Source organism: Macaca thibetana, chromosome 9, assembly GCF_024542745.1.
Source record: "Macaca thibetana thibetana isolate TM-01 chromosome 9, ASM2454274v1, whole genome shotgun sequence".
NCBI classification, from domain to species: domain Eukaryota; kingdom Metazoa; phylum Chordata; class Mammalia; order Primates; family Cercopithecidae; genus Macaca; species Macaca thibetana.
This window is the reverse complement of record NC_065586.1, coordinates 107,397,101-107,424,753: the sequence shown is the minus strand read 5'-3', so window position 1 is coordinate 107,424,753 and position 27,653 is coordinate 107,397,101. Positions and strand designations below refer to the sequence as shown.

At 39.9% G+C, this 27,653-nt stretch overlaps 1 protein-coding gene across 10 annotated transcripts in view; it reads left to right on the top strand.

The window, feature by feature from the left end:
- The window catches only part of BBIP1 (BBSome interacting protein 1), a 1,212,900-nt gene that overhangs the window by 837,131 nt on the left and 348,116 nt on the right, over positions 1-27,653 (top strand). Inside the window, exon 1 of one of the 10 annotated variants that reach the window (XM_050804432.1) lies at positions 15,121-15,124. The exons of the other annotated variants lie outside the window; for them this stretch is intronic. The gene's annotated coding sequence lies outside the window, so the exon portion shown is untranslated. Of the gene's footprint in view, positions 1-15,120; positions 15,125-27,653 lie in introns of those variants that run through there. 10 annotated transcript variants of the gene reach the window in all.

Genomic DNA, 27,653 nt, shown 5'->3' with positions numbered 1-27,653 from the left:
CCTCCCCTCTCCCTCTTCCTCTTCCTCCTCTGTCCCTTTCCCTTCCCCTCTCTCTCCCCTCTTCCCTCTTTCTTCCTTCTCCCTCTTTCCCCCTCCTCCCCTCTTCCTCTCATCCAGCCTTTCCCTATCTCACCTCCAGAGTCAGGACCTTGTGATCAGAAAGAGAAACTTACAGAGGCAGTCACAGTGGTGGAACAGGGCTTCTATGGCTTCCACTAATCAAAACTAGTGTAGCCCATCAGGTGTTCTTGCAGCCATACTGGAGTAGCTACCTTTTATGGGCAAGTCTGGCTAAGAACCCAAAGTCTTGGGGCTGATCCAGCCCCCCTGGCATTTTCTATCAGCTTCTGTTGAGCTCTGAAAAGTCCCCAACCCATCTCTTGGTTGGTGGTGTTCAAAATATCCACTTTAAAGGGAGATGACTCTCAAGGCCTCAGATAGTAACCAATTCTAATGCACCATAAACTCCAGCCCCCCTTGCAGTCATCCTTTCATGATACAGAAGTTCCTTTGAGCCACAAAGGAGCTCAATGGCTTGAGGTATAAGCATAGCTGCCCGGGCCCCTGGCTCAGACTCTAGGTTAACAATGCTCCCTTCACTCCAGCCTCAAGGCTGGTTAACTCACAGTAGTGTGACTGATCCCTAGAGAGGCGAGGAGAAGGAAACAGGGATTCATTTCAAACTCATTCCCACTGCCAGCCAGCATGCTCTACTGGTAGCAACTTGTCTTCATTTGCAAAGTCATAATGAAGAAAAATGAAGAAAATTAAACATGGATGCAGAATTGATCCAGTGACTCACTTGTTCAGAAGCTCCCCACTATCTGGAGGGGAAGATTTAAGTTCCTGTGCACACAGGCATTGCCTTTCCTCAGCTGGCCCCCATCATCCTTCCCAGGAGCATTTCTTGCCAGCTCCCATCTTCTCACAGGCCGTACTCCATTCATCCCAAACCTCTTGCTGCTTTCCTAATCCACCATACTGTTTCTCCCCCATGTGCTTTCATCATTCTCCTTTCTCTTCCTCTTTATCTTGCCTACCTGGTAAATTACTGCTCAGCTCAAGCTAACCTCACAATGAACCCCTCCCACATTTCCCCGAGAAAGCTGACTACTCCCTTCCTTGTCCCACATGCTCCTTGTTCCGTCCCTCTATAACAGCTCCTACTACCATATAGGACATTTATGTGTGAAAAAGAAAGGATATCCCAAAGTACACTGGATGCCTACCATGTACCTAACATAGCATTAGACATGCTGCAGAAACTCACCCTGTGGTGTGCATACTGCTATTCTGATAGATTACAAGAAAATTGAAGGCAGCAAATACTTACTTTTTCACCCCAGCATCCCTGCTGCCTAGCACTTTGTAGGTGCTAAAGGATTGTTTATAAATTTAAATTCAACTCACAAACAGCTGACAATTGAATGACCAATAACTACCATAAAAATTTCAAGCTGTTAAGATTCCATGTAGTAAGACCAGCAACAGAGAGTTTCCTATAGCTTCATTATTAAACTGAGCCCAGGAGGGCTACTTTTAAAGTCAGTTTTCAGATCTAGAAATAAGGGAATGCAGAGGAGGAGGAGGAAGAGGAGGAGAAAGAGGAAGGCAAAAAGCTCTCACTTACTGAAGCAAACAAACATCAACTGCAAAAAAAAAAAAAAAAGATAAGGATAAGAAAGGGATATAAAGATTGCGGTGATATCCTAGAGCATTCTCTCTAAGCAACCTCATCACTCTGCTCTCCTAACTGAATGGGCAGAGATGCAATTTATATGCTCAGACTTCATCATCCTGAATGTTTTTTAAGGTGATAAGTTGTTTTAATCAACCTGGCTTATTCTTTTTTTCCCCCATGTCTGATATAGTCCTAAGCTAGAAAGCAGTTTTGTTCAATTCCTCTATTTGGCTGATATATTATGCTCTCTTCCAAGTTTTTCTCCTGAGAGCATCCCTCTTTTATTACTTTTCATCTCAGTTCTTATAATGAAAGTTTTGCAAAGCATGACTACTGTTTTTATTCCTGATCAAAATGGGAGACTGTACAAAATAGAAAGAATATGAGTATAGTTGGAATAATTTTTAGCAAAACATTGTGCTCTTAAATGATGAACATCCTGCAAAATCTAGAAGCCAGCAGTGGCGGGGAGAGGGGTCTTCACAATTACAGCAAAAGACTCTTTCAATGGTGAGAAGGTCCGAAACAGAAATAAAATGAAACCAGGTGGCAACTTGCCCTTCCTCACCTAGATGATTGCTCTTCTCCTGCTGCTTTATGGATTACTGTCTTTTTTGATGAAGACCACATCCATATCTGTGTTTGGCACTGTATTAGCTACACTGTCAGCACACAATAAAGTCTGATCATGATTAATGGTGATAATAATCATGCAGAGTGAGAAAGTTTCTATCGATTTCCGACAGCCTTATTTACCAGCTTCTTTGCACCTTCCCTGCAGTTACTAAAAAGAAAAGGACTTAATTTGCACATACCTATCCTCTGTGTTTCAACCATCCCACTTTCTTTACATGCCAGATGAATCTCCCAGGAACGCAAGGTTCCAGGCAGAAAGCATGGCTGCCCTGAAGCTTTGTTCAGAAACACTTTGCAAATGTTGCTGTGTGTCCTAGAAGTCACCTTCCATTCCTAGGATGGCTCCACCTCCTTGCCTGCAAAAGTCAGGGCCCCACCCCTGCTTGTCTGCAATATCAGACAGTGGTGCCTTGGGACCAATTGCACTGGTCAATGAAATAATGCTGCTCTTCTCATCTTCCTAGGGGTTTCTTGTATTAGTCTTCTCTCTTGTGGAAAACAAAATAAGATGAATAAGATGTTGGTTATGTTTGCTGACTGAATGACTGAACCAAACAGAATCAATCACTTGTAGATCATCTATTACTCACTCCTACAGGCTCACTCAACAGTCACCCAGTGGCGACCCAGAGCAGCCCTCAAGGAGATTGGTTGCAATGGTACAAACAGAGATTAACTATAAAAGCCAAAAACATGACGCACATGGAAAACCCAATTCAGTCATGAGGTGATACCATTCAAAGGATCTACTTCAGTTAAACTGGAATGGAAACCAGAAGTCACAGTGTAGGGCCAGAGAGAACCAGAAGACAGAAGAAGATGGGTGGGTGTTTGCTGTGGTTTTCCTGATTCTCTGGCTCTTAAAGCAAAAATGCACTTGTGTCTAGAGCTTACAGGCAATGGTAGACCTAGAGGCTGTCCGTGATTGGTCTATGATCATCTTCAAGACAACTGACCATGACAATGGTCCATGATTGTCCTTGAGAAAGAATGGGAAGATAATCACAGACGATGGAGGCAAGAAAACCAGAGCAGACATAAGGTCATTAGGACCAAGAAAATTGCTCAAAGCAAAGAAAGAGCTGTAAACATCATAGAGAAAGCATTCTAGTAAATCTGCCTGGTTCTGTAGTATTTGACACTGAAAGTGTTCTCACAGATTTGCATGGCATATAAGTTCCAGTAACAATGAATACAATTAATACTTGCTCAAATAGGACTCATTTAATCATAAGAAATGGGAAATTCAACTCAAGCTGCTTTAAATTGCAAACGACACTATTGCTCACTTAAAGGGCCTTAGACCTAAAATTTCAGGCATGGCTTGGAATCAGGTGCTCAAATGAAACCATCAGAAATCTTTTTCCAGTTCCTAACAAGTTCTCTCTGAGTGGAAGCAAGGGTAGTCATTGAAAGCACCAGGCTTAGAAGCAAATAACTGAAGAGACTCAAGGAAAAGACAGACAGCTTCTTTCCATCAACTTCAGCAAAAATTCTGAGATTGAGAATTACTGTCCTGGCTTAGAACACATGACAACGTCTGAACCAATCACTGTAATGACATGGAATGCCCCAATGGACATCTCCATCATATATCAGAAAAAGAGAGAATGGATATAACCAGGTCAAAACAAAGAAGAGTGGATGGACAGGCAGACCTACACATCTGTCTCACCAGTATTTAGCAATTACTAGGTGCCCCCAGTATCCTAGGTATAGTCAAGAAATAGCATTCAGTGCTGTGTTAGCTTTTTCTAAACACTCATCAAGGAAGACCATAAAGAAAAGCTTTCTTCTATCCAGCACCACCTCTCCTCACAAAGTATCTCCAACAATGGACAATAATTTTTTCCAAGAGCAGTAGTCATTGTGTTTGAGACATTTTAGGAACCAAGATCAAAAGATTAATGGCAAAAATTATACAGGAAGAGGTTCTAAAAAATCTCTATTTGCAGATGATATAATCCTAAAAGCAAAACAAACCATGGACAAATTACTACAAGCAACTCTTCGTAAAACCAAGGAATATACAATTATCATGTTATGCCAGCTACTAAGCTCTTGTCGCTCAGCTCCAGACCCAACCTTCTATACTCACTTTTGTGATGCAGGAGCTAGGACTCCACAAATCCAGTTTCAGCTTTGCCAGCAGCTCCCTCTATGGCTTCAATAGAAGGGGTCCCAGAGGGAGACTGCAGGTTGCAGGGGAAGGAGGAATTTGCTTGTTCCTCTTGCCTTCCTGCCAGCTTCCTATTCCTGCGAATGTCTCCAAGCAATAATTCCTCATTTCTGTAGCATCAGTGGAATCCAGTTTTTAATTTCTCCAAGAATTACAGAACCAGCCATGTTGTGTACCCTTCAGAGACACCAGCAACAGCCGGCCAATGTCCAGATCCCATGACCCTTCCCTCTGAGCTTGGAGGTTCCAGCAGCAGCCAAGCAGCTTCCTCCTCACAGAGATTCAACTCCATGGGATCCCCCACCCTAAACTTCTAGATTTAATACCTCTGTCCCTGTGCCTTTGTTATGCAGCCCTAAGGATGGTAACTGCTTCCTGAAGTTTTCTTCTTCTGTGATTACTTAGTATCGTCTTTTTATCTTTTCAGTTACCCACTTTACACCTTTATACCAGTTAACAATTCTTTGTCTTAAATAATCTCTGTTAAAATCATTGGTGCTATGCCTGTCTCTTGATTGGACTCTGATTAACACCTATGCAGAAAGCAATAGGCTTCACATATACAAAATAACCAATTAGAACATACAAGGGAAGGGAAGAGAAAACCCCATTCACTAAAGAAAAAAAATAAATAAATAAAACAAAATACCCAAGCATTAAACTAACATGAAATGCACATAATCTATATGACAAAAACTTTAAAATACTCCTGAAAACACAAAAATAGTTTGAACCACAGAAACATACATGCTATTAGAAAAACTCAACATCATAACATCAGAAGGATGTTCATTTTCTCTATGTTAACTTTTGATTATTGAGATCTCCATAATGATCAGGCTTTATTTCTTTCTGGAGCTAAACAAGTTGATAACAAAGTTCATATGGAAAAAGCAAAAGGAAAAAATAACCAAGAAAACCCTGAAAAGCTAAGGCAATTCTGGGGAGGTGGGAGCTAGTCCTACTGGATATTAAAATATGAAATATCTCCATGAATAAAACAGTGAACTATTATATAATTAATAGGCAGGCAGACCAGTGGTCCAGAAGAGAAAACCCAAAAATAGACCTAAGCAGACAGGGCAATTTAATGTATGATGAAGGCAGTAAGTATCTCAAATAAATGAGAAAAGGCAGAGTTTAATAAATGATGACCTGACTACTGGATGACTACATGGAAAAAAAATTCCATACATTAGAATAAACGTACATTAGAACAAATCCCAAGTGAATTAGAGATTTAAAAGTTTTAAAAAATGACTGAGGAAAATTTTTCCTGGGTACAACTTATTTTAAAATTGTCTAAAAGCAATTTTAAAATATATTTAAATTTGAGGACATTATAAAAATTCTGAACAGCAAAAAGAAAAAATTATAAAGTTGAAAGAAAATGGCAAGCAAGGAAAACTACTGTAATGAATGAAACTTCTAGACCAAAAACTAATATCCCAACTATATGAAGATATCCTAATTTTAAAAAAAGACAAGCAAATTTTAAAATAAGCAAAAGTATGAGCTGATCAGTTCAAAAAAGATAATGACCTATTAATAAAATTAAAATATGCTCAACTTCCTTCAAAATCAGAACAAACAAAAATGTTCATAATAGCATTATTCAAAAAACTGGGAACAAACCAAATGTCTATCAACATAATTAACATCAAAATGTACGTAATACATTGAAATACTACACAATAAGGAAAAGTAACCAACGTACTATATATACACAACATAGACCAGTCTCACAGATGTTAGGTTGTACAAAAGAAGCCAGAAAAAAAATAATACACACTCTATAATTCATTTATATGAGGTAAACATGTCTAAGGTACTAGAAATAAAAATACTGTTACTTCTCATATCAATATTGACTGAGAAGGAACAGAAAGAAGTCTTCTGAGTTCTGGAAATATTTTATATCTTGATAAAAATGATAGTTACACAGAAGTCATCAGAGGCAAACAGGGCCATTTATAAACAGAAGATTATCAAACTTTACACTTAAAATTATTTCACTATACATATTCACTTATGTTAAAGCTCAAGAATATGAAAAAAATCAAGCTGCAATACCATTTCTTACTGCTAAATATGCAAAAAATAAAAAGTTTGGGAATACACTGTTGGTGAGATTATGCTAAAACAGGCTGATACGTTGCTAATATAACTTTCATGGAGGGAAGTTCGGCAATGTCTAGCAAAATCACATGTGCCTGTATCCTTTCACCTGGCAATTACACTTCTAGAAATCATCACTGTCAAAAAACACAAAATGGGCCAGGTGCAGTGGCTCATTCTTGCAATCCCAGCAGTTTGGGAGGCTGAGGCGGGTGGACCACTTGAAGTCAGGAGTTCAAGACCAGCTTGGCCAACATGGTGAAACCCTGTCTCTACTTAAAAAAAAAAAAAAAAAAAAAAAAAAAAAAAAAAATTAGCCAGTCATGGTGGCGTGTACCTGCAATCCCAGGTACTCAAGAGGCTGAGGCAGGAGAATCGCTTGAACATGGGAGGCGGAAGTTGCAGTGAGCCAAGACTGCGCCACTGCACCCCCAGCCTGGGTGACAGAGTGAGACTCTATCTCAAAAAACAAACAAAAAAATACAAAATGATGTATGTACAGATATTTATTGGGACATTGCTTGTAATGATAAGAGATTGAAAACAAGACCAGTGTTTATCAATTGGGGGCTTGGTGAATAAACAATGAAACTTCCACATCATAGAGAATCAGACAGTTTTAAAAAGGATATAAAACACTGTCCTGGTTACCTCCTTCAGTGACAAAAGATATGGAACAGAATACTCTTTAGAGTATGTGAGTTGAAGAGGGGAGTGGGAGGGGAATGGTCTAAAGATAGGTTTGAAATTTTTGACACTTGTTTTGTCCAGAAATGGAACCTATTTTCCTTCCCTTGAATCTAAGCTTGCCTATGACTGCCTTGACCAATAGAATATAGGGGGAAAATGACACAAGGTCAGCCAGAGCCTATACTTTGAAAGGACTGTCAGCTTCTACTTCACTCTCTTAGAACCCTGAACCACCACGTAAGCAGTCCATCTACCCCGCTAAAAAGGCAACCACCTAGAAAGGTCCTGAGGCTACTTGGAGGATGAGGAGATCCCAGCAGAGCCCAAATATCCAGCCATCCTTGTCAAGGCACCAGCATGTGAATGAGCTGTCTTGAGCCAACCCTGACAAGGACTGTCTCAGGAGCAGAGGAATTGCTTAAGTCGTAATATGGCTACAGTTATTTTTAAATTATTACGTGTGTGGTTTTTTGTTGTTGTTTGGTTTTGTTTGTTTGTTTATTTTTGAGATGGAGTCTCGCTCTATCACCAGGTTGGACGGCAGTGGCATGATCTCGACTCACTGCAACCTCTGCCTCCCAGGTTCAAGCGATTCTCCTGCCTCAGCCTCCCCAGTAAGCTGGGAATACAGGCGCATGCTACCATGCCTAACTAATTTTTGTATTTTTAGTAGAGATGGGGTTTCACCATGTTGACTGGGATAGTCTTGATCTCTTGACCTCATGATCCACCCATCTCGGCCTCCCAAAGTGCTGGGATTACAGACGTGAGCCATCATGCCCAGCTAAACTATTACATGTGTTTTATAGCAAATGATTACAATGATGCCACTAGGAACCAAAATGTTGAGTTTAAAAGAGCATAAATCAGACAAATTAAAGAAAGACCCTGCAAAGGTACATTTGAATGGAAAATATCAGTATGTTTTTCTGTTTCTAAAAATATGTATTTCCCAGTTCAGATCACTGAAGAGGCCTAGTAGCAATGACAACCCAGTAGCATTGAGCAACCCAAATGCCCAGTCTGTGCTCTCTAAATACCATTGTCCACAAAAACACTGGGATTTCTTGTAGAAATGACTGAGTCCAAGTCTGCAGCTGGAAATATACAACATGAGCCTGAGCTCTCGTGGTGCGCCAAGAAAGCAAGGAAGTCATCAGAGTCAAACAGGGCCATACGAACAACACTCAGGAGCCAAGTCAAAGGTGCATAATGGCCTAAGATGACATAATGTGAGAAAAAATGATGACTGCAAAGGATTGAAATATATCAAATATATAAAAATTTATGAGCTAATCATGATATGAAAAAATAATCTCATTCATCACCACTGGAGGTTGCTAAGGCACCAACTTATTACCCCAAAATTTGATAACGTGCAAAAATCAAATATTTATTCTGATTTTCCTGTATAGATTTTATTCAGAGTAATGAAAATATTGGGAACAAGTTCTTCTTTACAGAAAAATCCTAGGTAATAAAGACAGGAGGAGTGATGGAATTAGAATATCACCTTTTGGTAACACAAATAAAATAATAGATTTAGGCAATAACAATGAACGAATGCTAAAAACCACTAATGACATTGAAAGACTGATGGGAACATTATAATGGAGAGAGCAAGCTAGCACTATTTAAACACACAATTCCATCTTTAAAGCACTAAAAATGGAAGAACCACACATTATATGCCTCACAGTGTATTACAATGCCAAACACATAACTCCACTCTGAACCTTTGAAGTGTTCCTCTTTAAAAAAAAAAAAAAGAACCAGAATATTCTCAGTCTCTAGGTATGGCTGTAAGATAACATGAAATACAAGGAACCGAATAACAAGCTAAATGGCATAATGAAAGACTGATCAGTCACATCTAGAATGTTCTACAAGCTAAATGTTCGGTACTTCAACAGATAAAATCGCATGAGAAGGGAATCATATGGTAGTCGTATGTTTAGTTTTTTTAGTTATTTTCAGACAATTTTCCATAGTGGCTGTACTAATTTACATTTCTGCCAACAGTGTCCAAGGGTTCCCTTTATCCATATCCTTGCCAATACTTGTTATATCTCATCTTTTTGATAAAGTCATTCTCACAGGTGGTTTTAATTTGCATTGCTCCAATGATTAGTGATGCTGAGCATTTTTTCAACAACCTGCAATGAGGTATGAATAAACAATGAAATACTATCCAGCTTTGCAAAGGAATAAAATCCTGTTACTTGGGAGAATGTGGGTGAATCTAGAGGAACTTGTGCTAAGTGAAATAAGCCAGGCACAGAAAAACAAATATCACATGATCTCAACTATACGCAAAATCTTTAAAAAGTTGAATTCATAGAAGTAGAGTGCAGAATGATGGGTGCCAGAGGCTTGGGGTAGAGAGAGTTTAAGGGAATGAGGAAATACTCACCTTAGGGTACAAAGTTTCAGCTAGATGGGAAAAATAAGTTTTGAGATCTATTGCACAGCAGGGTCATTATAGTCAATAATAATATATCGTATATTTAACAATAACTAAAAGGGTAAATTTCAAATCTATCACCACAACAAATGTCAAGTAAGTGAGGTGATGAATATGTTAATTAACCTGATTTAATTACTCCACATTGTATACATATATCAAAACATCACATTGTATTCCATAAATGTCATGCAAATATCATTTGTCAACTTAAAATAACATAAATAAAAATAGATAAATGTTTAGAATGGGGAAAGAAACTTATCAACACATAAAAACTAAATGCAATATGTACCTTGTTTAGATCCTATACAGTTGCAAAACCATCTGGGAAAAGAAAGCCTAAGTTTATCAGTCTCTTAGCTGACGAAGTAAAAGCTAAATATTCACCTACCCTATGACACAGAAATTTTACCCACTAGTTTGTATTCAAGAGAAATAAAAGTATGCCCACAAAAACACATGTGCAAGAAAGTTCATAGTATTTTTATTTATAACAGCCAAAAATGGGGGACTGCAGGGGTAGGATAAATGTCCATCAACAGGAGAATGGATAAACAAATTGAGGTATATTCATACAATGGAATACTAGGTCTTAATAAAAAGGAATGAATTACTATATACACAACATGGAGGAACTAACAGATATCATAACTAAAAGAACCCAAACACAAAAGAATATTGTGTGATTCCATTTACGTGAAGTTCTAGAATAAGCAAAAGTAATCTATGGTGAAAAAAAATAAGTGATTAGCTCTAGAAGAGAAGTTAAAACTGGGAAAGGGTATAAGAGGATTTTCTAAGGTGATGGAAATGTTATCTTGAGAAGGACGTGAATTACAAGAATGCATGTATTTGTCAAAACTCATTGAAAGGTACCCTTAGGATTTGTACATGTCACTCTTGATCAATTTTACCTTGAAAAAAAGAATATAAACAAACACTAAATTCTAGTCAATACATTTTGTTTTCACATTGACATGGATTAACAATTCTAAAACCACTTTCTGTGTTTTCTATGCTTGAGCAAATAAGTAAATACCTTGAGGATCACAGGGGCCAGGCTTCTCAGTATTCTAATATGGAGATATCAAACATGGAAAGGGAACAACTAGAATTCATTGGATTAGGATGGGAGGCATCAGTATAAATGTATAGTTTTAATTAATGTATAGCTTTTAATAATTTATAATTTTATAAAAGTAAATGCATGTGCACATGTATTTTCTAGCTCTGTCCACTGAAACATCCTAGAAGCTATGATGTAACAATAGCAATGAGCACACTAGGCACACAGATTTTGGATTCTAAGTAATATTATTCTCTAAAAAGAATAAGAACTCTGAAAACGCTAATTCCAGAGCTGGAACAATGAAAACCTAGGAGATCCTGGAGCACCTTGTTGATCCAGAAATTAAGGAAGTACTTAAAGAACAACGAGGACATAGGAAAAGGACACAGGAGCTGGCTGGACAGGATTCCCACTGGCCAAATCTGGGAAAATTTAAGCATCGAAAATAAATAATAATTGATTATCACACATTAAGTAAAATAACAATCTGCAAGTCCACACTGATATAAATAAATCAGTGACTAAATAAATGGTGGAAGACTCATGTATATAGAATGCCAAATAATAAATTAGACGATAAACTTAGAAAATCACAATGGATACTTAAAACTTGTGAGTAAAAGTTTGATGAGGAGTAGGATATTTACATAGTCTCCCAAGCTCCCCACTAATTACTTATAATTAACTAAACAATGAAGAAACCCGGAGACACCACCATAGCCACATGATCAAAGTCAACATGACCAATATCGCCTTCCAATAGTATGCACGGAGAACATAGTATCACGTCTTTGGTGTTTCTGTCAAAAAGGCATAACTGAAATCTAACCATAAGGAAACTTCAGACAAATCATGAGACATTCTACACAACAGCTGGCCTGTACCTTTGAAAAAATGAAAGAGTCAAGAAATACAAAGGCAAGGGAGATGTTCCCTACGAAAAAGACTAAGGAGACATGACATCCAAACGTATGATCCTACACTGCATCTGGACTAGGGAAAATACATAACTCTAAAAAGAATTTTTGGGGAAACTGCCAAATTTTAAAAGTGGACGAGGATAAATAATAGAAGTGCAGAGTTTCTTGTTCTTGATAATTATACTGTGTTATACAAGAGAATGTCTATACACTGAAGTGTTTACTAGGAATGGGATATGATGTCTCCAATGTACTTCATATCACTCAGGAAAAACATTTATATAAATAATAAATCAAATACAGCAAAACATAAGCATTTGGTGAATTTAGGCAAGGTATATATGAGAGATTCTTACAACTTTTTGTCAGTTTTATATTTTTTTACAGTATCAACCAAAAAATTCTTTAATAGATCAGGGATATGAACATAGACAGTTAGATGATATGAAGCAATTCCTAATAATGGCATGGGAGTTGTATTTGTTAAATCTTTGCTAGAGATACAAATTACCTGTGGGTGATACAACACAGTATCTAGAATTTTCTTTAAAATAATCCAGTAAGAACAAAAGGTAAGGAATAGATAAAAAGTCATCTGCAAAATGAGGCTAAGGAAATTGCCTCTGTCTGTCTCACGGTCAGGGCTGCTGGGAGGGGCGGTGACTGAGCAGGCGGGGCTTGGGAGGGCCCTCTGGAACCATTCTGCAGAAGGCTGTCCCCTCTGCCCAGCTGGGTGACTGCTGGTCCACTGAGCCTGCTGTCTTCACAGTCCCCTGTAGCAGAGCTGCAACCTGCAGAACTCACTTTTCTGCTTTTCCAAGTACTTTGGCAGCAACAAACATGGGGGTGGGTAGCAGGAGGGGGAGCTGGGATAAGCTTGCCTTCATTGCAGAGGAAATAAATCTAACAGATTTTTCTGTCTTAGGAACACTTAGCATACTTTCTAAATGAAATCATGAGTTTCTTGAGAGTCATTTGCCAGGCTTATGACCTCAGAAGCAGTCCATGTCTCCCTCTCTCTGTTCGCCCCTCAACAGGCTGACTGGCTTTCTCTGCTTTGTCTTCGGATTCTTGCCTCTAGTCCTGGTGAAGCTCACCTGGCAACACCCAAGGCTTTTCTCCCTCCTCAGAATAGGAGACAATGAGGCATCTAATTAAGGTGATGGTTGGTGAACACTGCTCTGAAAGACAAAGTCCAACTTGCTGGGAAGGCTTTTCCACTGGCTTGGGATAAGGGGTAGATCACCTCAGGGACCACCAGCCTTTTGCATGCCTGAATGGACCATTCACAGACATGCACAGCTGTGGGGCAAACCTGGCCTCCATCAGATGAGGAAGAGGACCCTGGAAGACCCTCTTGGGTAAGCCAGTGACAAGACGTCACACTGCTGTGATCCTGTCACTGCCTACCTTTTAGACTGAAGCTAGTCCAGCCAAGGAGACCAGATGGGGTTGGGAGTGCACTGGGCACTTTTCACTTAGGGCAGAAAGAGTACCCATCTCCAGAAAAAAAAAAAAAAAAAAAAAAGCAGAAACACAAAAGTGGTATCCCTGATGAGGATGATCATTTACTAAGGGCTAAAATTTTGAAAATTCCTTCCTTCTGAAAAAAAAATGTTGTTGTATACTTTTATTGTCTCCATTTTTATTTTACCATATATTTAAATTACATCATAAAAGTATTTAAATACCTTTATGATATCCACATGAGAAACCTGAAACTGAAGATCAAGTAGTTTCCCAAGGCCACAAAATAATAAGTGGGAAGTGGAATTTGAACCTAGAACAGTTTGAGTCTTAAGTTCCTGCTCTTAACTTCAGGGATATACTGCTATCAATTCACGGGAACCAAAGCCCAAACCTTAATGTCAATTCCCTGGAGGACTTCCATCTCCTAGAATGGAGGACTCGGTCAAAGGGACTCTGGAATGCAGGAGCAAAAATGTTGACCTTGGGCCTGGGGTATGAGACTGACATCCAGACCCTTAGAAGCCACCAGGAAAACAGTCAGGGAGGTGGAGGTGAGGTATCTGGCCTCTAGGAAGAGAAGTCCAGGGCAGCCATTGAACCAGAAAACTGCTTTTGCTGAAGCTAGGGAGAAAAGACTTGGTGGTAAGGCTACTAAAGATTAATTAGGAGCCACTCTAAGTGTGGCTGGCTGAGTTCAGTTGAAAAGGGGGGTGGGGTGGGGAGGAGGGAACAATCTTAAAGCAGGAGTCACAGAAGGCTTCCAGGAACGGGGAGCCATCCAGCTGAACCCTGATGGCAGGTAGGATAGAACAGAAGGAGGAGAGGAGGAGATGCCTTCAAATGGTCACCAGGATGAACAGAGCAAAGATGAACTTAGTATCTCTTTCTCTGGACCAGAGTTTCTGGTTTTGCTTCCCTTTTAACACAGATCTCTGCTGAAGGACCCCTTTCTGGGGAACAGCATTTTATAAGGCACACAACATATAGTCACTATAATCACCCTTCTCATCTACTCCATGTCACTACCTCATGAGAACAAGAAGATGCCATCATTTTACAGAGGAGGGATTTTTTTTGTTTTTTGTTTTTTTCTTTTTTCTTTTCTTTTTTTTTTTTTTTTTTTTTTTTGAGAGGGGTCTCGCTCTGTCACCCAGGCTGGAGTGCAGTGGTGTGATCTCAGCTCATTGCAACCTCTACCTCCCGGGTTCAGTAATTCTCCTGCATCAGCCTCCCTCCCAAGCAGCTGGGATTATACCACCATGCCTGGCTAATTTTTGTACTTTTAGTAGAGACAGGGTTTCACCATATTGGCCAGACTCGTCTCGAACTCCTGACCTCAGGTGATCCACCTGTCTCAGTCTCCCAAAGTGCAGGGATTACAAGCAAAACTCACCACGCCTGGCCCAGAGGAGAGATTTCAAGGTCAGAGACATTGCTTAAGGAAAGACAAAGTCAGTTTCAAAGCCGGGTCCTGAGAGACCTTCATCCCAGCCTTTGCAGGCACACTGGAGTACAGAAGGCCACTTGTTAATGGATTTGAAGAGTTGACTGTGGCTGCTGCTGAGGGGAAGAGTGAGATTCTAGATGTTGCTGCTGCATCTCATCTTCTTATGTCACCAAGCTAAGGTCAGGATCTCTGGCTGGCAGGTAGGAGCCAGTGTTGGGGAAGGAGGCAGTGACAGAAGAGAATGAACCCAGTCATTCATCATTAATGCATCAATTCATCCATCCAATGTATACTGAGCATCTACTCTGTGTTTGATTCCAGTTCCTAGCAGACACAGTTCCTATGCTCATGAAGTTGTGCAGATTGGAAGAAGTGAAAAGTCTTGATCAAATAATAGCACACAGAGCTACAATCTGGAATAAGCACAATTTAAAAAGTACAGGGGGGTATGAGAGTTGTAATACGGATCCTGACCTAATTTGGGACGTAACCTATTTACTAGGAAGTGACATGTAAGCTAAGATGCAAAAGAAGAATAGGAACTAACAAGAGTGGCTTACAGAGACTTCTAGAAAGAGATACCCACTGGGGTCAAGACCATGAGGCAGGAGGCAAGAGGCAGGAGGCAGTGGTGAGAGGCCAGCTGAGCAAGCAGACTAGCCTGAGGGGACACTGGGAGGCAGCAGGGCCAGACTGTGGAGGGCCAGGCAGGATGGGATATTTTTTTTTAATTATTTATTTATTTGAGATGGAGTCTTGCTCTGTCACCCAGACTGGAGCGCAGTGGCGCAATCTCAGCTCACTGCAACCTCCGCCTCCTAGGTTTAAGCGATTCTTCTGCCTCAGCCTCCCCATTAGCTGAGACTACAGGTGTACACCACCACACCTGGCTATTTTTTGTATTTTTAGTAGAGATAGGGTTTCACCATGTTGGCCAGGATGATCTCGATCTCCTGACCTCACGATCCACCTGCCTTGGCCTCCCAAAGTGCTGGGATTACAGGTGTGAGCCACCGCACCTGGCCTTAATTTTTTAATTATACTTTAAGCTCTGGGATACATGTGCAGGACGTGCAGGTTTGTTACATAGGTATACATGTGTCATGGTGCTTTGCTGCACCCATCAATCCATCATCTACATTAGGTATTTCTCCTAATGCTATCCCTGTCCTTGCCCCTGAACCCCCAACAGGCCCGGGTGTGTGATGTTCCCCTCTCTGTGCCCGTATGTTCTCCTTGTTCAACTCCCATTTATGAGTGAGAACATGCAGTGTTTGGTTTTCTGTTCCTGTGTTAGTTTGCTGAGAATGATGGTTTCCAGCTTTATCCATGTCCCTGCAAAGGACAGAAAACTAACAAACAGGATGGGATCTTATCCTCGGAGCACAGGAAGCTGAAAAAGGGATTATGCTTGGGAATGCTTGATTAGAACTGTGTTTTAAAATGTCAGTGTGGCTGCCATGTAGATAATGAATCAAATTGGGACGAAAGTGGAGGCAGAAAATTGCTAGAAAATAGTGCAATAGAATAAGTGGAAAGTAAAAGTGACTTCTTGGGTAATGGCCATAGAGGCAGATATTGATGGATTCCAGAGTTACAAAGGAAGTATTATCAACAGAATTTTTTTTTTTTTTTTTGAGACAGAGTTTACTCTTGTTGTCCAGGCTGGAGTGCAATGGCACTATCTTGTCTCACTGTAACCCCCACCTCCCGGGTTCAAGTGATTCTCCTGCCTCAGCCTCCCAAGTGGCTGGGATTATGGGCATGCACCACCACGTAGGCTAATTTTTTTGTATTTAGTGGAGACAAGGTTTCACCATGTTAATCAGGCTGGTCTCGAACTCCTGACCCAGGTGATCCACCGCCTCGGCCTCCCAAAGTGCTGGGATTACCGGCATGAGCCACTGTGCCTGACCATTAACAGAACACTTCTGAGTGAGGAAGAGAGATCCTACATGACATGCCTCCCGGTCATCCAACCCTCAATAGGGGCCTTCTGGTCCAGCTTCTTCATTTGATAAAAGAGGAAACCGTCAACCCAGAGGTGACTTAACTTCCTAAGGTTACCCAGCCAGGAAAAGAGTCCCGGTCTCCAAACCCCTGAGAAGAGCCTATGCCACATGGCACATCTCTTCCTAGGGGAGCACCAAGGGATAGTGCTACCATTAAATGCCCCTCAGAGCTTAGCCTTTCCGTAAAACAAGACCCACATTCTAGTGACATATTTCACACTCTTTTCAAAATTGGTCTTAAACACAGCCCATTCACCAGCAGACCTGACTTCCCTGAATCCCCATGGATGGACAATTCAAAAAGCCACTTACTGCTGCTGCAACAAATTACCATAAGCTTAGTGTTTTAAACAATGTAAACCTATTCTTTCCCAATCCCATAGGCCAAAAGTCTGGAATCAGTTTCACTGGGCTAAAGTCAAGGTGTCGGCAGGGTTAGTTCCTTACGGAGTCTCCAGAGGAGGATCTATTTGCTTGCTTTTTCCCACTTTTTGAGGCCGCCTATGTTCCTTCATGCATGGTTCCTTCCTCCATCTTCAAAGCCAGCAGTGTCACATCTTATTTTCATTATTTCCTTCTTCTGTAGTCAAATCTTTCTCTTTTTTTTTTTTTTTTTTTTTTTTTTTTTTTTTGAGACAGAGTCTCGCTCTGTCACCCTGGCTGGAGGGCAGTGGTGCGGTCTCGGCTCACTGCAAGCTCCGCCGCCCGGGTTCAAGCGATTCTCCTGCCTCAGCCTCCTGAGTAGCTAGGACTGCAGGTGCATGCCGCCATGCCTGGCTCATTTTTTGTATTTTAGTGGAGACAGAGTTTCACCATGTTGCCCAGGCTGGTCTCAAACTCCTGAGCTCAGGGAATCTGCCTGAGCTCCCAGAGTGCTGGGATTACAGGCGTGAGCCACTGCTCCCGGCCTTCTTCCTCCTCCTCCTAGAGATACTTGTGATTACACTTTGGGACCACTTGGATAATCTCCCCATCTCAAAATCCTGAATTTAATTACATCTGCAAAGTTCCTTTTGCCAAATAAAGTAACATTCATGTGATCTAAGGATTAGGACCTGGATACCTTTCTGGGACATTATTCAGTCTATCATAGCTTCTACTTATCCGAGCCAGGGGGAGATAGGAATTGGAACCCTTTCAGACATGGGTAACCACCTTCTTACTCTTAGGGAAACAGGGTTAATATTAAACTTGCTGTCCTTACCTCAAATATAGACAGGTAGGACACGAAATAGGAAACAGAAGTTAACTGAGGATGAGCCAAGAAGACTAACTTCATGTTGAACTAAGGATGCTCACCCTTTAGAGGCCACAGACCACCCCTCTTCCCCTCTTTGAAAATACAGTAAAAGCCTTGGATGTTCTCCTTCCAAAAAATACACAGACTCCCAAAATACTATTCTGTATATAATTTTAGATGTTTTGCAGACCTACTGAAGCCTATTAAAGCTAAACATTTGCTGTGTACAATCAAAGCAGACCTAACAGAATTGACTGGGTGTTCAGGTCATATAGTCTATACAATTCTGTAACTGACTTTTGGTCAGACCTGCTGAGGCTGTCCGGGGTATCTGGGGTTGGCACACTAACCAGAACTAGTCATCAAGAAAGTGATATTTTTGGGCGTCTGCTGACAGTCTCCAGCTAGAATAGATCCCGCCCCCCTCCCCCGCACACACACAACAAAGAGATACTAGAAAATCTAACTGCACTCCTATAAATTTAATTTTTATAAACTGCACAATGAAAATGTATATATTTAGATGGATAAGGGCCTTTTATTTTCAGAATCCATCACGTTAGATATAATTCAGACATTTACCTAAGACAAATAAAAACAATAATTCACTCTATAAGAAAAAGACAATCCAACAGAAAGAGTAGCGAAGATTTAAATAGACTGTTCACAAAAGAGAATAGGGCTCAATTGCATTAGTCATCCAGGAAATACAAATTAAATCTATGAGATAATAATACACATCATCAGAATGGTCTATGTGAAAAAGACAGATACTATCAAGTGTTGGTGGGGATGCGGAACATGAGGACTATCACATGCTGTTGCAGAGCTGGGGGGTGTGAATTATTACAATCACTTTGGAAAAATAATGGCAGCATCAACTAAAGCAAACATATGCATAGATTATGTCCCAATAATTCAAACAAAAATATAGATGTGTTTATCAAAGGATATGTATTAGAAGAATGTTTATAATAGCACCATTATTTTTTAAACCATGGTAGAGTATACATAACAAAAATTACTATCTTAACCATTTTTAAGCAGAGTTCAATGGCATTAAACACATCAACATTATTAAGCAACCATCACCAAAACTCATCTTTAGAATTTTTGTCATCTTTTCAAACGGAAACACCATACCCATTAAACACTAACACCCAAACCCTCTAGATCACCAGCCTCTGGCAACTATCATTCTACTTTTGCTTTCTATGAATTTGACTACCTTATGTATCTCATATAAGTAGAATCATATAGTATTTATCCTTTTGTGACTGACTTCTTTCACTTAGCATAATGTCTTCAAGATTCATCCATGTCATAGCGTGTGCCAGAATTTCCTTCCTTTTTAAAGCTGAATATTCCATTGCATGTGTATACATTTTGTTTGTCCATTCATTCACTGGTGGACACTTGGGTGACTTCTCCCTTCTAGCTATTATGAATAATGCTGTTGTGAAAAATGAGTGTACAAATATTTGTACAAATATTTTTGTACCCCAAAAGTCTCTGCTTTCAATCCTCTGGGGTTTATACCCAGAAGTGGAATTGCTGGATCATATAGTGATTCTATTTTTAATTTCTGAGGAACCTCCATACAGTTTTTCATAGAGGCCACACCATTTTCCATTCACATCAGCAAAGCACAGGGTTTCAATGTTTTCATATCCTGGCCAACACTTGCCGCTTTTGTTTTTTTTTGTTGTTGCTGTTGTTTTGTTTGTTTTTTTTGAGACAGAGTCTTGCTCTGTCGCCCAGGCTGGAGTGCAGTGGCCGGATCTCGGCTCACTGCAAGCTCCGCCTCCCGGGTTCCCGCCATTCTCCTGCCTCAGCCTCCCGAGTAGCTGGGACTACAGGCGCCCGCCACCTCGCCCGGCTAGTTTTTTTGTATTTTTTAGTAGAGACGGAGTGTTTTTTTTTTTTTTTTTAATAGCAATCCCAAGGTGTGAAGTGGTATCTCACTGTGGGTTTCATTTGCATTTCCCTAATGATTAGTGATGTTGAGCATCTTTCATATGCTCATGGGCCATTTGTGTATCTTCTTTGGAGAAATATCTATTCGAGTCCTTTGCCCATTTTTTAATCAGGTTGTTGTTTGTGGTTGTTTTTGACTTGTAAGAGTTATTTATATATTCTGGATATTATTCCCTTATCAGATACATAATTTGGTAATATTTTCTCTCATTTCATTCATATTACTCAGGGTTCTCTTAGAGGGACAGAACTAATAGGATAGATAGATAGATATACAAAGGGGAGTTTATTAAGTATTAACTTACATGAACCAAATTCCCACAATAGGCTGTCTACAAGCTGAGGAGCAAGGAGAGGCAGCCCAAGTCCCAAAACTGAAGGACGTGGAGTCCAGTGTTCAAGGACAGGAAACATCCAGCATGGGAGAAAGATGTAGGCTGGGAGGTTAGTCCTGTCTCTCCTTTTCACGTTTTTCTGCCTGCTTTATATTTGCTGGTGGCTGATTATATGGTGCCCACCCGATTAAGGGTGGATCTGCCTTCTCCAACCCATTGACTAAAATGTTAATCTTCTTTTGCAACACCCTCACAGACACACCCAGGATCAGTACTGCATCCTTCAATCACACCATGTATTGTCTTTTCACTCTAATAATGTCATTTAATATATATATATATATTTAATTATATGGATATATAATAGTTGTGCATATTTATGGGCTATATGTGATATATTGGAGCATACAATATAGAATTATCAAATCAGGGTAATTGGAATATCCATCACCTCAAGCATTTATCATTTATTTGGATTAGAAACATTCTAATTCATTATTTTAGTTATTTTGAAATATACAACAAATTATTAACTACAGTCACCTTGTGGTGTTAGCGAACACTAGATCTTATTCCTTCTATCTAACTGTATTTTTTTTTATCCATTAACCATTCCCTCTCTATCTCCCCTCCCGACTCCCCACTACCCTTTCCACCCTATGGTAAGCATCATTCTACTCTCTATCTCCATGAATTCTATTTTTTGAGCCTCCACATGAGTGAGAACATACAATATTTGTCTTTCTGTGTCTGCTTTATCTCATTTTACATAATGTCCTCTAGTTCCATCCATGTTGCTGCAAATAATAAAATTTCATTCTTTTTATGATGTGATAATATTACATTGTGTATTAGTACCACATTTTCTTTTTTCACTTGTCTATTGATGGACACTAAAGTTGATTCCATATCTTGGCTATTGTGAATAGTGCTGCAATAAACATGGGAGTGCAGATATCTCTTCAATACACTGATTTCTTTTCTTTTGGATGTATAAGCCAGCAGTAGTAGCTATACTTATATCAGACAAAACAGATTTCAAATTGCTAGGTCATATGGGGTAGCTCTATTTTAATTTGTTTAAGGAATCTCCATACTGTTCTCTATAGTGGCTATACCAATTTACATTCCAACTAACAGTATGAGGATTATCTTTTCTCCAAATTCTCGCCAACATCTGTTATTGTCTTTTATTATTATTATTTTTAAGACGGAGTCTCGCTCTGTCACCCAGGCTGGAGTGCAGTGGTACGACCTCGGCTCACTGCAACCTCTGCCTCCCGGGTTCCAGTGATTCCCCTGCCTCAGTCTCCCGAGTAGCTGGGATTACAGGTGCCCACCACCACACCTGGCTAATTTTTATATTTTTAATAGAGACGGGGTTTCACCATGTTGGCCAGGCTAGTCTCGAACTCCTGACCTCAGGTGATCCATCCACCTCAGCCTCCCAAAGTGCTGGGATTACAGGTGTGAGCCACCACGCCTGGCCATATTTTGTCCATTTTAAATTAAATTATTTGGTTTTTTTTCCTATTGTTTGAGCTCCTTAGATATTCTGGTTATTAATCCCCGTCAGATGGGCAGTTGGCAAATATTTGCTCTCATTCTGTGGGTTGTGTCTTCACTTGGTTGATTGTTTCCTTTGCTGTGGAGAAACTTTTTAGCTTGATGTGATCCCCTTTGTCCATTTTGCCTTTGGTTGCTTGTGCTTTTTGGTCTTACTCAAGAAATCTTTGCCCATATCAATGTGCTGTAGTGTTTCTACAATGCTTTCCTCTAGTAGCTTCATAGTTTCTTGTGTTACATTTAAGTCTTTAATCCATTTTTATTTGACTACTGCTTATGGTGAGGAATCAGGTCTATCTTCATTCTTCTACATATGAAGAATGTGCAGTTTTCTCAGCACAGTTTATTGAAAATATTATTCTTTCTTCAATGTATGTTACTGACTTTTGTCAAAAAATGAGTGGACTGTAAATGTATCAACTTATTTCTGGCCTTTCTATTCTCTTCCATCAGTCTTTATGTCTGCTTTTATGCCAGTACCATGCTGTTCCTCTTGTTATTTATTTCTAGTTCTATGCCATTGTGATCAGAAAAGATACCTGATATGATTTCAATGTTTTTGAATTTTTTGAAACTTGTTTTGTGGCCTAACATATGTGGTGAGGAGAAGAATGTGCATTCTGCAGCTATTGGATGAAATGTTTTGTAAATCTCTATCAGGTCCATTAGTTTTGTGGTACAGACTAAGTCTAATGTTTCTTTCTTTTCTCTCTAGATAATCTGGCCAATGCTGGAAATGGGGTGAAGTCATCAGCTATTACTGATGGGGTCCATCTTTCCCTTTAGCTCTAGTAATATTTACTTTATATACCTGAGTGCTCCAGCACTGGGTGCATATGTATTTATAATTGTTTTATCCTCTTGCTGAATTGACCCTTTTATCATTATATAATGACTATCTCCTTTTGTTTTGAAATCTACTTTTTCTGATATAAGCATAGCTACTCCTGCTCTTTTTTGGTTTCCATTTGCATGAAGTATCTTTTTCTATTTCCTTGTTTTCAGTCTATCTGAATCTATAGATGAAGTGAGTTTCTTGCATGTAGCACATAGTTGGGTCTTGTGGTTTTTTTGTTTTTGTTTTTTAATCCATTAAGTTACTATGTCTTTTGACTGGAGAATTTAGTCCATTCACGTTTAATGTTCTTATTGATAGGTAAGGACTTACTACTGCAATGTTCTTATTTCTTTTCTGGTTGTCTTATCTTCTCTTCTTCATTCCTTCATTCCTTCCTGTCTTCCTTTGTGTAAAAGTTATTTTCTCTGGTGGTATGTTTTTCTTGCTTTTTATTTTTTTAATTTCTTGCTTTTTATTTTTTATATACCAATTTTAAGTTTTTCTTTGTGGTTACCATAAGGCTTGCAAGTAACATCTCACAACCAATTATTTTAAACTGATAACAACTTAGCTCTGATAACAAAGAAAAAAAATATAAGCAAAGACAAAACTAAAACACTTTATACTTTAACTCCATCCCCTTTGCTTTTTGACTTTATGTTGTCTCTATTTATATGTTTTTATATTGTCTGTATTTTTTTAAAAAATTGTTGTAGTGATTATTTTTGATGAATTGTCTCTCAGTTTTTCTACTAAAGACATGAGTGGCTTTCACTCTGCAATTATAGTGGTAGAGTATTCTGTATTTCTCTGTGTACTTATATTTACCAATTATTTGTTGTTGCTCATTAATGTTCTGTTCTTTCAGATTGAAGAATTCATATTAGCATTTCATGTAAGACAAGTCTGGTTTTGACAAAGTCAGCTTCTGTTTGTCTGTGAAAGTCTTTATTTCTCCGTCATGTTTGAAGGATAATTTTATTATCTCATGGACACCGCAGCTGGCACCACACTGGATCACACCTGAGGCTGAGGGCCTTCCAGACCAGCACAGTACTAATGCTCATCCAAAGCCTATGGCTGTTACTGCCTGACTGTTGATGTTTATTCAAGGCCAAGGCCACTTGAATCAGCAAGTGGTAAATCCTGCCTGGACTGGGTTCATACCAACAGGGAAGTAGATTCCCTTCTGGTCTAGGGTGGGTCTAGAAACACTGTCCAAGAGTAAAGGCCTAGAATCGAGAGCTTCAGGGATCTGCCTGGTGCTTTATGTTACTGTGGCTGAGCTTGTACCCAAGTTGTCAAAGTCCTCTGTACTCTTCCCTCTCCTTCCCCTGAGTGGAAGGAGTATCTCCCCAAGCTGCACTGCCTAGAATTGGAGGAGAGTTTATGCAGGTACTCTTGTGGCCACCACAGCTGGGTGACACCCCAAGCACACTGCCACTGAGACCAGGGCTGCACAAGCGCTTTTCCACGGACTACAGTCACTGTGACCTGACTGCCACTCAAATTTATTCAGGGCCCCAGGTCACTTTAGTCAGCTAGTGATGAAACTGGGCAGGACTCAGTTTCCCCCCACTAGAGCAGAGCATTTCCCTCTGTCCCAGGACTCATCTATATGTCCCCTTAATGGGCACTGGTGGATTTTGCCTGGTGGCAGCGCTGTGTTCCAATGCAAAGTCTTTCGTTCACTTTGCAAGCACATGAATTCTGTCTCTGAGCTACCTAGGGTTGGGAAGGATTAGTGTAGGCAATGCAAGACTGCCCTTCCTACCTTCTTCAATCCCTCTTTCCTGTTACTATGTTAAAACCAGATACTGTGATTGCTCACCTGATTTTTTGTTCCTATGAAGGTGCTCCCTTGCATGTATAGTTGTTCAATTTGGTGTTCCTGCAGGGGACAATTGCTGGAAGGTTCTATTTGACTATCTTGCCTTTTAATACACAAAAGTTTTTAATTTGAATGTAGTCCAATTGATCTATTTTTTGTTTCCTGTGCTTTTGATGTCATATTCAACAAATTATTGCCAAATCCAATGCCATTAAGCTTCCCCCTAATGTTTTCTACTAAAAGTTTTATAGTCTTAACTCTTACATTTAGGTCTTTTATCCATTTAAAGTAATGGTCCAGCTTCATTCTTCTGTAGGTGGGTATCCAGTTTTTCCAACACCCGTTGTTGAAAAGGCTGCCTTTTATCCATTGAATGGTCTTGGCACTTTTGTCAAAAATCGTTTGACCATATACATGAGGACTTACTTCTGGGCTTTCTATTTTATTCCATTGTTCTATATGTCTGTCAACAGCACCATTTTTAATAGTCCAAACATCAATCAATAGCAGAATGAATACATAGTGAGATAGTAACACTATTAAATGTTGCACAGCACCTAGAGTAAAAGTTTTACAACTAATAATAACAACATGGATGAATTTCACAAGCATACATTAAGCAAAAGAAGCCAGACACAAAAGAGTACTTATTTTATAATTTCATTTACATCATATACAAAAGCAGGTAAATTTAATTCATGCTTCTAGGAGTCAGGATAGGGGAGGGAAGCAGTAGTGACAGGAAGTGGGTCAGGCAGGGGCAGGAGGGGCTGCTGAGATGGTGATGTTCCATTTTTTAATTTGAGTGCTGGTTTCCTGAGTATGTTCAGTTAGCAAAATCCATCAAATGATACATTTATAATTTGTGCATTTTTATGGATGCATATATGATAAAAAAGATTTTTAATAAACACATACTTTATAGATACAAAGCATGAGAAACATCATGATACTACAGAAACCATTATCACAGCTTACGGGTCATCACTGTCAGCTGACCTATTAGAAACCTCAATGAATCAGAATTCAGCAATGCCAGACTGTGCCATTCACATACATGGGGTGGCTATCAGCTGAAAATGGCTTATAAAGTTCTCAACAATGTCTACTCCAGTTGATGTTCTGAGTTCCTAAAGCCAATATAAACAAAGTACATTATCCATGATCAGTGTCTAATAATAAAATAATATGATTATACCTGTTGCTCATATGTCTATGACTGGGAGACAGCATGACAAGGGCAGACAATTAAATCAGGATATGCAGTAAGTTAATCCTGGGAGACTCTGGAAAAATCAAACTTTGCCTCATCTATGACTGTCATCAGGGGCCATATGAGTCACTCCAAAGCACCTCTAGCTACAGAAACCTCAGGAAAGATGCCTTTCAGCTGTCTTGTCCCTTTGTACTGTTTCACATGGGCTGTGTCTCCTTTGCTCCCCTCATGCCTTTCAAATGATTCCAACACTTGTGAACACTCACTACAGGCCAGATACTGGGCTGAACACTCTCCGTGTGTCTCTTTTATATCCGCACAGTGAACCTGTAAGGTAGAGACTATTACAGCCCTTTTTCAAAGGTGAGAAAACCCAGGCTTAAGATGTCCAAGCATCTAACATAACCAGTAAGTGACAAATGTGGAATTCAAAACTAGGCATTTAGATGCTGCACACTGAACTCTTAAGCACTATCACGCAGTACCTGAGGGCATTACTCAGGGCTCTCCAGAGAATAGAACCAATAGAAGATATATAGATAAGAGGAGATTTATTATAGGAATTGGCTCACAAGATTATGGAGGCCAAGGAGTCCCATAGTCTGCCATCTGCAAGCTAGAGCACCTGGAAAGCCTGTGGTGTACTTCAGTCCATGTCCAAAGGGTTGAGAACCACAGAAGCCAAAGGTGTAAGTCCAGAAGTCCAAAGGCCCTAGAACCAGGAGCTCCAATGTCCCAGGAGAGGAGATTAATGACCCAGCTCAAGGAAGTGATGGGGTAGGGGGAGGGGTAGAGAGAGAATTTTCACCTTTTTGTTCTGTCCAAGCCCTCAAGGGATTGGATGATGCCCACTCACAGTGCTGAGGGTGGACCTTCTTCACTCAGTCTGATTCATATGCTAATCTCTTTTGAAAACACCTTCACAGACACTCAGGAAAAAAAAAAAAAAAATGTTTTACCAGCCATGTGAGTATCCCTTAGCCCAGGCAAGTCCACACGTAAAATTAACCATCACACTGAGTATTCTGATTCCTCCCTGGTCACAAAGGAATTGGAGCCTTGCTGAAGAAATAAGATGTAAAAAGACAAAAGGACAATTCCCAGAGCTGTTAGCACATCTGCCGCTACAGTGCGGCTCTGTGATCAGTTCACCTGTCGGTCTTACTCACTAAGCAGGGTCCGTGTCCTATTTATCTCCAAGTCCCCAGTACAGAGGAGCACAGCATCACACAGCACGTATTTCATATATGTTTTTTGACTGAGAGGGAGGGGAGATGAGGAGGGATAAAGGGGGGAGGGAAGAAACAGTTCCCTTGACAGGAGACCATGGAACGTTCTAGAAGCCATCATGACTGTCAAAAATCCACAGGGTTGGAGAGTCCCAGACAGTGTTCTCTCACCTAAACATTGGAACATAAAGGCTGAATTTAGGTTTCAGAGATGGCAGGGTGCTATTCAATTCCTTTGTTTATTCAAAATTTTATTTTTTGTTCATCATGAGTTTTTTCATTGAGTTTTTAAAATAGTGCATTAAAATACTATTTATCCTGATTACTGAGTCTTGCGCACACCCTCCCATTGCCCTCCTAAAGCGAGTGTTCCCCTCTCCTCACCCTAGTCCCTGTGCTATTTTCACACTTGAAGCAAGAGACACACTCAGGTCACAGCAATTGTGTGAGTGCAAGCAACATGCTCTTAGCTCATAGCCACAGAGTTCACGCCACAGAACATTCCAGCCCCAACATCCCTGAGCAGCGGAAACACATTTGCTGGCAACTCTTCACCAGACTTGAACAATGTTTTGGTGTTTAATTAAATTCCAAGAACACCTGTTTCATCAGCTTATAAATTCCAACTGAATTTTAAGTGACTTCTGTTTGGCATGCAGTTTTTATTTTCTAGGCTGTAACCACAGCAACATTTTTTTCCCTGAATATCTGTCCTTCACTCCTGCCACACAA